This window comes from Lagopus muta, chromosome 2 (genome assembly GCF_023343835.1).
Source record: "Lagopus muta isolate bLagMut1 chromosome 2, bLagMut1 primary, whole genome shotgun sequence".
Classification (NCBI taxonomy): Eukaryota; Metazoa; Chordata; class Aves; order Galliformes; family Phasianidae; genus Lagopus; species Lagopus muta.
The window spans coordinates 57203193-57216386 of NC_064434.1; the positions used below are offsets into that span (position 1 = coordinate 57203193).

The 13194-nt window shown below is 36.4% G+C and overlaps 1 long non-coding RNA gene across 1 annotated transcript; it reads left to right on the top strand.

Moving 5' to 3' along the window:
* Positions 1-2001: 2001 nt before the first annotated feature.
* On the top strand, positions 2002-10242 carry LOC125689361 (uncharacterized). Its single transcript, XR_007375218.1, has 3 exons — positions 2002-2107; positions 4223-4302; positions 9924-10242. It is a non-coding gene; the product is annotated as an uncharacterized LOC125689361 (long non-coding RNA).
* The last annotated feature ends 2952 nt before the right edge of the window (positions 10243-13194 follow it).

Genomic DNA, 13194 nt, shown 5'->3' on the forward strand with positions numbered 1-13194 from the left:
TGTTAATTAATTCTCCCTGTCTCCAAAACTAATAAGTTTTTTTGTTTGTTTGGTTGGTTAGTTTTGGTGCTCTCATTTCTTACTGCAAGGCTCTGTTCCAGAAACTGACTGCTCTAAGAACTAGAGCATTTCTTCTAATTTCTGCTAAATTTATTTCCAACTGTTCACCAGCACTTGTTCTTGTGACAACACTGGTTTGTCACTTAAATGGCCCTTTTCTTTTCTGGTGTTTACCCTGCTGATGTAGACTAACATTTATTCCTCCTCAACCTTTGTTTCTCTAGACTAAGCAAACAGTTTTTCTAATCTCCTCTTATGTAGGCACCCAAGTTTCCACATCATCTCACTAATGCTTCCTCGCTTAAGTCTTTAGCTTCTTGATCAAAAAAATATTCAATCTAGAGGCAACTTTCCCAGAACAGAGATGTAATTCAGCTCAACCTTTTTTCAGAAGTAGTACACTAAGAAGATAAACAATAGTTTCAAATAGAAAGTCACTGTCAGCAGTCTATGGGCTGGTTCCGCCCGGTTCTGTAACAAGAGGGGCAGAGGGATTTTGCAAAATTTGCACCTCCGGAAAAGGGAAACAGGGGACCCCAAAATAATTAAAAACAAAGGCAATTTATCTGAGGAGAAACAAGCTAATGTACTGAATATGATATACAAGATAGCACACTATATTACAATATAATTAGAATTGAAGCTATTAAATCAAATATAATGAGAGAGAGTGTCCAAAAGCTAGATAGGCCTCACCACAACACTGAGGTGAGATGTGCAGTCCAGTTGAGCAGCAGGGAGGAGAGCAGATGAAGAAGAGCACATCAGGTGACCTTGCCAGGTGTTATATCTCCTCTTTGACTACAAAGCCCCCTGGGGAATGTAGTTCTTCTTCTCTTCTGGACAGGTACCGGGAACTGAAGCATTAACAGTTAAACTCCCAGTGCACTACATGATCACAGAATCACAGAACTGTAGGGGTTGGAAGGGACCTCTAGAGATCATTGAGACCAAACCCCCTGCCAAAGCAGGTTCCCTACAGCAGGTCGCACAGGTAGGCGTCCAGGCGAGACTTGAACATCTCCAGAGAAGGAGACTCCACAACCCCCCTGGGCAGCCTGTTCCAGTGCTCCATCACCCTCACCATAAAGACGTTCTTGCGCACATTTGTGCAGAACTTCCTGTTCTGCAGCTTATGTCCATTTCCCCTTGTCCTGTCTCCATGTACCACTGAAAAGAGACTGGCCTCACCACTATGGCGCCCAAACTTTAGATATTTATAAACCTGGATCAGATCCCCTCTCAGTTGTCTTTTCACAAGGCTAAATAGACCCATTTTACTTAGCCTTTCTTCATAGGGAAGATGCTCCAGGTCCTTCACCATCTTTGTGGCCCTCCACTGGACTCTTTCCAAGAGATCCTTGTCTTTTTTGTACTGGGGAGCCCAGAACTGGACGCAGTACTCCAGATGAGGCCTCACCAGGGCAGAGTAGAGGGGGAGAATCACCTCCCTCAACCTGCTGACCATGCTCTTTTTAATGCACCCCAGAATGCCATTGGCCTTTTTGGCCACAAGGGCACACTGCTGGCTCATGGCCAACCTGTCATCCACCAGGACACCCAGTACCGAAAACCAAAAATCATAAAACCATGACAGTCATATTTCAAGTGAGAGTTAAAATAAAGAAACATGGTGGTGGTACAATGTGGGGTCTAATATTAAAACTGAACCATGTTCATCAGTGTTTGTGTTTGTTTGTTTTTTTAATGCAGAGGAAATAGAGTGGGGACAAAAGATAATTTCTAATGACAGTGCCTAAGGTGTATTTGGAATGCCAGCTTCTGCCATTTAAATTGCTGGTCAGTTTGGTGGCTACTGCTAGAAAGGGTTAACACTTCTCAGCAGTTAAAAGGACTCTCTTAGCCAACATGTGGTAGAAATGTAGTTAATTTGGTGGTTATATAACCTGTGGAGGTGTTTATGGGTAGTAGTGAAAGCATGGGAAAGTAAAATGCATAGAAGATAATTGGTATTTCCAGGCCTTGTGCTGACAAATCCTATTTGTTTTTTTGAAAGAAACAATACAGAATGTTTTATATCAAGCTGGTAAGTGTTTGTGAAAGCATATTCTGTATAGTCAAAACTAATTTCTGTTGATGGAAATGCATTTTGCTAACAAGAATCCACTCCACTTTTAAGAGTATAACTTCTGAGTGTCAGTAAAAAAAAAAAAAAGGAAAAAAAGAAAAATGAATTTGGTTTTAATATTCTATTTCTGTCTAAACATTGTTCTGTGTTCAGGGGACAGAACAACCTTTATGACCTAGGAATGCCTTGCTACAAGTGTGGGAAATTACTTTGAGTTTTCTCAATGAGAGAAGTGAGCTGACTCCCAGGATTTAAGACAGAACAAAGACTCTGATTGTACTGATAGAAAGAGGTGCATGTAGCCAGAGGTTTTCACTGGGAATAATATCTTACTTTGTTTTGTGGGACTTCCCTCATATTCTCTCAGCACTGTCATATAATCACCAGACAGCTGAACGGGATAAGCATGCCATTTTGCTCTTGGATTTGACCAATTACTTGCTTTCCAAAGAAGAGTGCAGATAGACAGCTGATACATAAGTGGAGTCTCAGCCACACAATAAACAGAACGTATTCTCAGTTTGGGGAACAGAGGCACTTGTTAAATGAAGAAAGCTAGTGGTGAATGGTGAGGCTCAGAAGAAAAAATTCTAAATGAACCGCCATGTTTGCCTCTTCAGAGTTTTCTGCAGCCTCCATTGTATCCTGCTCTTTCTGTAGCCAAGTGACCTCTAAACCTTGCAAACAGAACACAGGGCTTTTTTCTTTTTCTCTGTTGACTATTATGCTTTCATCTTGAAAGGTCATTGGGTATCAGCTGAAGAAATATACCACTTAACTTTGAGTGTTCTTCCCGTTTGAAGTGATTTGTCTGTTTGTACTATAAATGGTGATCTGTCCACAAACAAACTGAAAATTAGTTAATCATTTTTTACAGTCAACGTACTGTAGGTTTTGTGCCTTAAGAAGAACAGTTAGTCCTAAAGCAGATTGAAATACTTTGTCAGCCATTATAAAGAGCTCAGTGACCTGCTGTGGTGATAAGCCAGTCACTGACTGTTCCTGCAGAACTGGGGAGAATAAGCTCTCTGGGAAAATCTGATATTTAAAGGCCAGAAATACTTGCTAAAATCATGTGTGTATGTTTAAATTTGGTTTTTGGTTTTGCTCCTTTTTTTTTTTTTTTTTTCTTTTATTTACCTGAAAGATCATGTGCAGATTGTATGCATGTAATATTTCAAGTGTCATACCTGTAAATCTAGGCAAGCTTGAAAAAAGTACTACTTTTATCACTCATACAGGATGAGACATTACTGGGGAATCTAAAATATTACTTGTCATGTTTAAGTCCTGATGTGGAATCTTTTTCAAGTATTTTTTTTACCAATATATGAAAGCTGTTTTAACTTATTTATGAGCAGAGAATAAAGGCAAAATGAAGCTGTACAAAAAAAAAAAAAAACAAACAAAAAAAACAAAAAAACAAAAAAACAACAAAGTGAAAAAGCCCAAAGAGTTTCTCGTCAGCCTGGTTTTGTTACATCTAAGAATTCTTAAACAAAGGCCTGGATTTCATTAAATTTGCAGGGAGTAGTGCTGGTGAGGTCCTGACAACCATTTGTAAGACAATCATATTCCCCATCTTTAATGAACTGTTTATTTAAGTGAATTCAAATAGCAGAAAAATGAGGAAGCAGAATGAAAAAGTCAGAAAGCAAGAAAAGCTAGAGGGCTGGTCAAGTCTTTGCAAAATTTTAAAGACTGAAGGCTTACATATCACTTCAGTAAGTGGCTTATGACTGCTGTTGTTGTGCATGTGTCTAAAAAAGGAAGTAAAAGGCAAAAGAAACAACTTACTCTCCTCTGGGGTGAGTCAGAATAGTCATCTTAATTCTTTTCTTGTGTTATTTACATGAAAATTTTCAGGGTTGTTGGTATTTTTTCATTTGATATGGAAGAAGTGAAAACCCACAGTGAAATTACAATAGACACTTTGAAGCTATGAAATGCCAGAAGAGAACTGTGAAAAGGAAGCAACTGTGAAAAAGATGTCAATATGCTGATTCTGGAGACATAGTTTTTAAGTAAACAATTTCTAGCCCATTCATTGGACTTTTTTTTTTTTTTTTCCAGACTGCTGACATCATCATGGACATTAGTTATCAGAGTTTCCTGTGATCAGGGATAATAAGTGCTTGTCTAATGAAACAAAGGTACCCCTGAAGTTTAGAAGTGGTAATTGACGTTTAGGGGAGAGGTGATTTGATGGATATGAGTCATGCTTGAGTTTTTCTCTCCATGGTCTCTGTGTTTTATGGCTAAGTACAGTTTTTCAGTCCCCTGAGATGTCAGGCTTGGCACCTGTCAGAGCTCTAGGATCATCATGTTTTATGAAGAATTGAAACACATACATACTTGTGTTCAAGTTTACTGTGAAGCAATTAATCCTTGCTTTGATGACAAGCATTTAAGTGATTTTGAAGACATATTGATGTCTCAGCTTGCTATTCCACACATTACAGAAAGCTAAAATATGCCACTTACTGGAAAATTGGTCCGTTTTTCAGTTATGTTCCAGAGATTGTGCAAGGGAAAAAAAAAAAGCAATGGCATGGCTACTGCTCCTTACTTAATATTCCGCTTTTTAAGGCACAGAAATTAACCATATCTAAGTGTAAATATAGTGTCATTGACTATTTCATACAAGTAAAAATCATGTAAAACTGAGAAAGGTGATCTGTGTACCTGCTTTTAGGTTACATTTCTCAAAGAGCGAGTGAATGAAGGATTTTGGATCAATTGAAGTATCACTTGTCTCAAGGCTGCTGAGCAAAATGATAAATTTCCACACAGACAGTGTTATCCACTAGCATTTTAGACAAATTTGCAGTTTGCTGTGGAAGCCTGTTATAGCCAGGAAAGTTAATGCCATCTGCACAAAGGAAGAAAATTTCCTTATTCTAAACTTTTTTAAAATGAATAAGGATAGTGAAAATGGAGTTGAACTGCTGTAATTAAGTATTTTGTTGAAGCTTTACTTTAGATTTCTTCTCCTGCTTTTCAAATAGCTGTGTTTTAACTTTTTTTTCTGGTTTTCTTTCCTTGAAATAATACAATACTTGTTTAGTAGCAACTAAGGCCAGCCTTCTATCTTATTACGAAGTACAAACGTACGATAAGTGGCAAGTATGACCCAAGAGAACCACCTGCCAAGGTACATAGGGAAAAACAAAATTAAGAAACTGTAACTTGTCCACTTCAACCAGGAAAGTACTGAGATATGAATAATAACATACACTGATTAGCATAGCCAAGACCATGATATGAATCATAGAATCCTTAGAGTTGGAAGAGACATTTAAAGGTCATTTAATCTTACTCCCCTGTAATGAACAGGGACATCTACTCCTACATCACACTGCCCAGAGCCTTATCCAGCCTCACTTTGAAAATCTCCAGGAATGCCAGGGCATCTCTGGCTACCTGTTCCAATACCTCACCATCTTTACTGAAAAAGATTTTTTCCTTTAATGCAAAATAAATCTACCCTCTTTAAATTTTAAGCCAATACCCCTTGTAGCTCCCCTTTAAATACAGAAAGGCTGCTATCAGGTCACCTCAGAGACTTCTCCAGGCTGAACAGCCCCAGCTCTTTCAGCCTGTCCTGGTAGGAGAGATGTTTCATCCCTTGGATCATTTTTGTGATCCTCCTCTGGACATCTTCCAACAGGTCCATGTCTCTTCTCTACTGAGGACTTCACATCTGGACACAGTACTCCAGGTGAGGTCTCATGAGCAGAGGGGCAGGATCGCCTCCCTCAGCCTGCTGGACACAGTTCTTTTGATACAGCCCAGGATATGGCTGGCTTTCTTGGTTGTAGTATTGCTGGCTCATATCCACCTTACCATCCACCAGTTCCCTTGGGTCTTTTTCGGCTGGGATGCACTCAAACCTTTACATCCCACAGTTTTCACTGATAGTGGAGGTTGCCTCTACCCAGGTGTAAGATCTTGCACATGGATTTATTGTGCCTCCTCAAGTTCTCCTGGGCCCACTGCTTAAGCCTGTCTAGGTCCCTCTGGATGGCATCCCATCTCTCAGGCATATTGACTGCACCCCACAGCTTAGTGTCATCAGCGAACTTGCTGAGGGTGCACTTAACACCATTATTGATGTCATTAATGAAGATATCATAGATTATTGGTTCTGTGGGACACCACTCACCACTGGTCTCCATCCTATATCCTTTCTGCCTTTCTTAAAATTGGATGTGATGGTGCTTTTTTCTAGTCACCATGGACTTCATCTGATTTCCATGACGTTTCAAATATCATTGAGAATGACTTGACAGCTACAGGAGCTGATTCCTCAGAACTCTGGGATGTATCTTATCAGCACCCATAGTCTTATAAATGTTCAGGTGATCATGAACCTGACTTTGGCTTACAGTAGGAGGGACAATGTTACCCCAATCCAATCCTACCAAACCAAAAATTTGAGGGCTGTGTGATGAGCAGTTATCAGAGAAGACTGAGGCAAAAAGAGTTATCAAGTACATCTGCCTACTCCTTGTCTGTTGTTACCAGCTTGCCTATGCCCCTTTCTAGAGGGGATTATGGCCTGCTGGACTTTCCTTTTCTTGTTGAGACACTTGTAGAATGACATGAATGAATATGATTTGAAAGAAGACATTGAAAAGATACATATGACATCATTTTCCAAGGACTGTTCATTACTATGACTTATCAGGGATCACAGAAATAAGGAATGATAATTACCTTCCAAATATCACAATAACATTGAGAATGCCAATGGGTTTATAGCAGTATATACACTCTTATATTAGGAAAGTGTTATTTTGTTGAAATTGAGTCTGTAAATGTGAAAAGGTAATTTCTGATACATGTAAATTTCACAGTGAAATCTTTTTTTTTTTTCCTAAGAATTACTGAGGTAACCATCTGTAATCTTACAAAAACATAAGATCTCATTTGTGGTTGTATTGTTTGAATGATTTAATGATTTTGTGCTTTAGAATCAAATTAATTTACGACAAAACTTTTTAAAGATTGAAATACAGATAAACAAAACATTTATAGGCTTTGGAATAAAACTACATTTCAGTAATAATGTTAATAACATTCAGCTTTAGGTTTTCAAGACTGCGAGTTTTCAGACTCCATTTGGACAGGAAAAAGCACAGGTTGATTTCCTTTCCACTGTAAATTCAACATTAAAAAAAATCTCAAATCTGGCACTGTTACAGGTTAATAAATTAACAAAAAATCTATTTGTCTGAATAAAATTTACAGTATCTGAGCTAACCTTTTTGTCTTTAAAAATAAATTTTGTTTTTATTTTAGAAAAAATAAGAAATGTTTTCATTAATAGCAATACAGCATGGGTTATGAGTTCTGGCAGGCATCAAAATGGAGAAACTAAAATATGATGACAGGTTTTTTCCTCAGAGTATTTTTAGTGCACATGGAAGCAGGAAGAATTACCCTGAAAGAGGTTCTTTTCCTAAAATTTTTGATTTGGATGGCAGACTTAATCATTTGTCATACTACGGACCTTTGGTGTTATTTCTGAATAAAAAATAAGAGAAAAATATCGAACTAAACTCAAAGAGCCACAGTTAATGTTGCCAATCCTGATTTTATTTTAAAAATTTGCACTGCATATTAGGGAGGAAAAAGATGTAGCAAATGCACTCTTGACTTAAGAGGAAATGTGGATTTGACTTCAGTGGAAATGTATAGTTAGAAAATCATCACTTGCTGTTAAAGAGTTCTTTTAGATATGTAGGGATTTAAAGATTTCAGTAGTCATCTACTGGAAACTAAATATGTACATGTACAAATGCAAAAGAGAGATTGGCACAACGATTCTCTTGGCATCCTTAGACAACCAGTGTGTCTCTTGATTACTGTGCAAGACAGACTGAGAAGTGAAGAGCTGTAGATCTTTTGTAACCACAGATAGAGCATATATATATTTTTGTGTGTGTGTGTGTGGAAAAATCTGATTTTGAGGAAAAAGCATTTTCCATCAGAGAGCAATTTTGATGACAACTTCCTAACACAGTTCTAATTCCAAGTTATAGTAAGTGATAACTTTCTAACAACGACTGAAGACTTCTGGTTTTGAATAATTTCTAAACATTGATACTGGGAAGTTCTGAGGTTCCTCCACTGCACTGTTTACTACAGTGATTTTAACATCACACCCTGTACAATAAGCAAAATGCATGACTCTCTTGAGAACCTCTGTAAGATATATTTTCCAGACAAAATACCACGACAGGTGCAATCAGGAAATGGGATACTTCTGAATGAGTTTGGAAGAGATAACAAGTGCAAATGACAGAACGCTAGAGAAGATGTACAAAGTCATTACTCCACAAGAACATAGGGAATGCAGATTGTTAATGGATATGTTTAAATTAAATAATAGAGGCTTTTGGAGAACTGGGGTTTTTGATCAATATTCCTACAGGATCTTTGAAAGAAATCTATTTATATTTAGATACTGAAGACTTGTGAACAGGCTTCTTTACCATAAAAGGTAATGGGCACTGTCTAGAAATTTTCCTGCCTGCTCTTCAGTGCATTTTTTCAGTGGAAACGTTAGGGTCAAAAACAAAATGTGTGGGAATGTAACTGTAATTTATGTTTAAAAAAAAAAAAAAAAAAAAAGTGTGTATATATATATATATAAGAGTGATGCTCTTTGTCTAAATACACTAAATACAATACCTTTTGTGATGAAGATATTCAGGAACAATAAAATTAGAGGAAAATGAGGAAAATGGAAAAAAATGACAGACCAGTATAGTAGAAGACAGATTTACCTCTCCTACAAAGAAAGGCTGAGACAGTCGGGCTTCTGTAGGAGAGAAGACTCTGTGAAGACCTTGCTGTAGCCTTCCAATACTTGAAAGGAGTTTATGTACAGGAGGGAAAATGACTTTTTACACAGGTAAATAGCAATAGGATAAGCCGGAATAGATTTAAACTAAAACAAGAGAGATTTAGACGCTAGGAGGAAATCTCTTATTTCAAGTGTGGTGAGGCATGACTGCACAGTGTAGCTTGGGCTGCCTCATTCCTGGAGATCATAGAATCATAGAATCACTAAGGTTGGAAAAGACCTAAAAGATCACCCAGTCCAACCGTTCACCTATTCCCAATAGCTCCTACTAAACCATGTCCCTCAACACAACATCCAGTCTTTCCTTGAACACCCCCAGGATGTTCAAGATCAAGCTGGATGGGGCCCTGGGAAGCTTGACCTTGTTCCTGATTAAATGGTTGGCAATCCTGTACATGGCATGGAGGCTAAACTAGATCTTCTTTACCCAAATAGATTATCTTTAAGATCCTTTCCAACCTAAGTCACTCTGTGATTTTACAATTCTGCGATTCACTGTAGCTAAAGTGTAGACAAAGCCAATACCAGTGAACTCATAATGGCTTCCACATACTAAGGAAAACATAATATTTCTTGCTTTCAATCCAAGCAAAGCACACTGAAGTAGTATGACTGGCAAAATATCTAAGCATTTCATAACTTTGTAGAATAACTAATAAAATTCTGTAATAGCTAAGCTTAAATATTTGAATAACAGATCCAAAGGGGGAAACAGATCTTGGATATAGTTGAAAAAACAGGGTAGAGGACAACTTGCAAGAAGTAGAATTCACCAAAGAACTAAGAAAGTAAAACAGTGTCTGTTAAAATGAGAATTCTGCAAAATAAGATAAATGTCCCTAAGTCTTGATCCTAAAAATAAGGTGTTAAAAGCAAGTTAAACCACTTCTTATCTTTCAGGGAAGTGAACAGAGAAGTGTAAATGAGTAGCAATGAGGAAAGGAAGAAAGAAGACATTTCACCCTGAATCCATCTCTTCTAAGGAATGGCCTTTGCTTACCTTGACCTTATTGATGAGCTACAGCTCTCAGTGCCTACTGAAGGTCCATTCCTCATGGTGATTGTTTAGTGATGGCTGCTTTAGGTTGAGCTTGTTCAGCACTAGTTACTTTCTATATTTAGTGTTAATCAATTGATTTATGGCAATTAAGAAGCAGTTTTTTATGTATATTTTGTATATTTTTAACAAGTAACTATCGAGTAAATAGTTGTTTTTAAATATGAGGCTAGTCTGATTTGTCAGTCTTTTAAATACCTCTACTTTATTTCCACAGTAAACTAGTTTCCTAGCTAGTAAACAGTTATCTTTATATTCATTTGCAACACAGAAAGAGGGCTTTTCGCTTCCAACATTTATGTTGGATTCTGTATTCAAAATTTTTACAGTTGTTACTAGTTTAATAAAGTATATTTCCAAATAAAATTGGGAAAAAAAATCAGGGCAAACGGAATTGTCAAAGTTCAAATATGCAAAAAATCTTCAGTCTCATTTTTTTTATATCTTTCCTCAGTGTTTTCTCTTCCTGTTAATTTTTATTTATGATGTTTACTTTCGAATCTGTGATGATGAAAGATAGTTGTAGGAGTGTTATAAAATACTTATTTTCTCGAGAAATATGAAAAACACTTAGCAAACTTACTCAGAATTTTTTTTATGATCCTGATCCTCTTTACAGGTACTCAGTTAACTCAGCTAATTAGGAAGCTAGATCAGCGAGCCACATAATCTGTAATACTGACTCAAAAAGCTTACGAATCCATTTTAATTTCAAGTAGCAAAAGATTACTATCTTAGAGAAGTGATTAACCAAAGTTAGTGTGTCAGATTCATATTTCAGGATGCATTTTGGGCTTTAATCCAATTTCTCAATAAAAATGATAAGTACATGTACAGAACTTGTAACATGAAATAACACAGGCAGAATATTCCTGAAATATTTGGTGTGTTACATATTTATAAACAGATTATGTTAAGTAAAAAGAAAATCTAGACATTGGTCTTCAAGACATCTGCTAAAAGTGGAATGTATTAAACAGACTGGAAAGTAGAAAAATGCACAACAGTATTCTCAATTCTCACTCTTTTTCTTCTCTTAGTTCTCAGATGCCAGGAAATCAATGAAGCCACAGTTGAACAAAGCTGCTTGCATTGTAAGATTCCAACATGAAAATAGAGGCCAGCTATGTTACTACTTGTTTTTTATATCTATTTTATGGTATCAAAAGGCTCAGATAAAGATTAACATTTATTGTGCCAAGTTGAATACAGAAATGAAAAGTTACATTTTTTCTCCTACCAAGCTAGTTAAAAAACTGGTAGCATACACAAAATAAATAAATTATAAAAAGTAGAATAAGACATCAATGAATAAAAATTCTTTTTTTGTTGTTGTTGTTGTCTACATTTAGAATGGCAGTTGAGACAGGAAGCAAGGGAAAAGGAAAATAGGATATTCCCTCAGGATGAAATTTGGAGAGCTAGATAAGGGTAATTATCAACACCAGACTCTGACAAGTGTGAAACAGCATTGGTAACTGTAGGAATGAAAAATAGCAGTGACTGAAGAAGGGACAAGAATAAAGAAATTAGAAAACTAACTGTTCAGTGAATTTTATTTTCCTTGTCAAATGTGTAGCTTTAGGATTTATGTAGTGCATGCTTATTCTGAAGACAGGATTATTAATTTTCTCTCATTTTTTTTTCTCTGATGCCCAAACAACAATATCAGAGCACTCAAAAAAAAAAAAAAAAATTAATTATTCTTCATAGCACTTCAGTGATGTGAAGAGATAGTGTAAATCCCTATTTTATTGGTACTAGAGAGATACAAAAAAGTCAAGCGCATTAATGGATTTTTAGAGTCCAAGTTGAGGGCATGCAATCTGGTTTTCTAGCATGCACCACAATGCACTTTAAAGGTTCACAGCATTTTTATGTCAGATCCCTGAAAGCTGAACACTTCTGTAGACCAGACCCCACAGTGTCAGGTCAGGTTCAGAATATGAAGAATGCACAATTAATGACTGCATGTGAAAGATTGCTTAATTTAATGCAGGAATTCCTTATTAAGGATAGGAATTTTGCAGCATAACGTTCAGGCCCTTTTACTATGAGGCCAACTCTTTTCTTCCCTATGCTGAATCTTTTGTCTCAGTCTCATATTCTTCAAGAAATAAAACAAAACAAACTAGAAAGAAAACAAGAAAATTCAACTTATGCAATTTGATCTGTCCTTCATGATGACAGAAGAGTCATTTACTTTTGCAAACCATAGCCTGTATTGAAACATACACAGACTTCCTCTACTACACAAAACTTGCCTGCCGTGAATCCACTTATATTCAAGAAAGTCATAAATGTGAGATAGGTATAGCTGAAAAAGTTTTAAGTGGAAACTATATAAATTGATTAATTCACTGTCAAATATTTAAGTGTTTATATTACTTTGATTAGAATAAGATATTAAAATGTAAATCGGTGAATTATAGAAGAACTAATATAGTACATCTACTAGTACTTATGGTTGTGATGGTTCATTTTAGTAATAGCGCTACTAAAGTAAATCAGATATTTTAGCAGTTCTTTCTACTTGATTGCAGTAAAACTGCTTTAGCAGGGAATCCTGCAAACTTTTTCCATGGTTCTAAATCATAATTTTTTGAGATTGTCTTCAGTTAAAAGTATTTACTTACTGGTCCAGGTTGGAAGAAAACAAGTCTGAATCTTTATTTTTATTTTTATTTTTTTTAACAGAACATAAACTCCTGTTTCCTCCCAACCCAAATCACATCTGTCAAACAGGTACCCTTTTGTCAAACTGACAGTCCTCACTGTCAGTTATCATATTTTGTACTATTTCACCTGTATCAATCTCACAGTTTATATATGTGTATCTTCTTTTTTTTGTCTAATTACTGGTATAACAGAAACATCTTACAACTCAAGAGGTGCTTTCTAGCATCTCTGCTATATTTTTTCCTTGCAAGTGTGTTTTGCCTCTTTGCTTTCAGATTAAAGCATTGAAACTCCTATTGTCCTCCAAACTATTTGTCAGGCCAACCATGCCATCGTTGTAGAGATGAATAATTCTGAAAAAAAACTGACATAATTATAAGTAATTTATTAATTCACATATCCTCCCTTTCTTCCATCAACTATTTGTGCTAGATG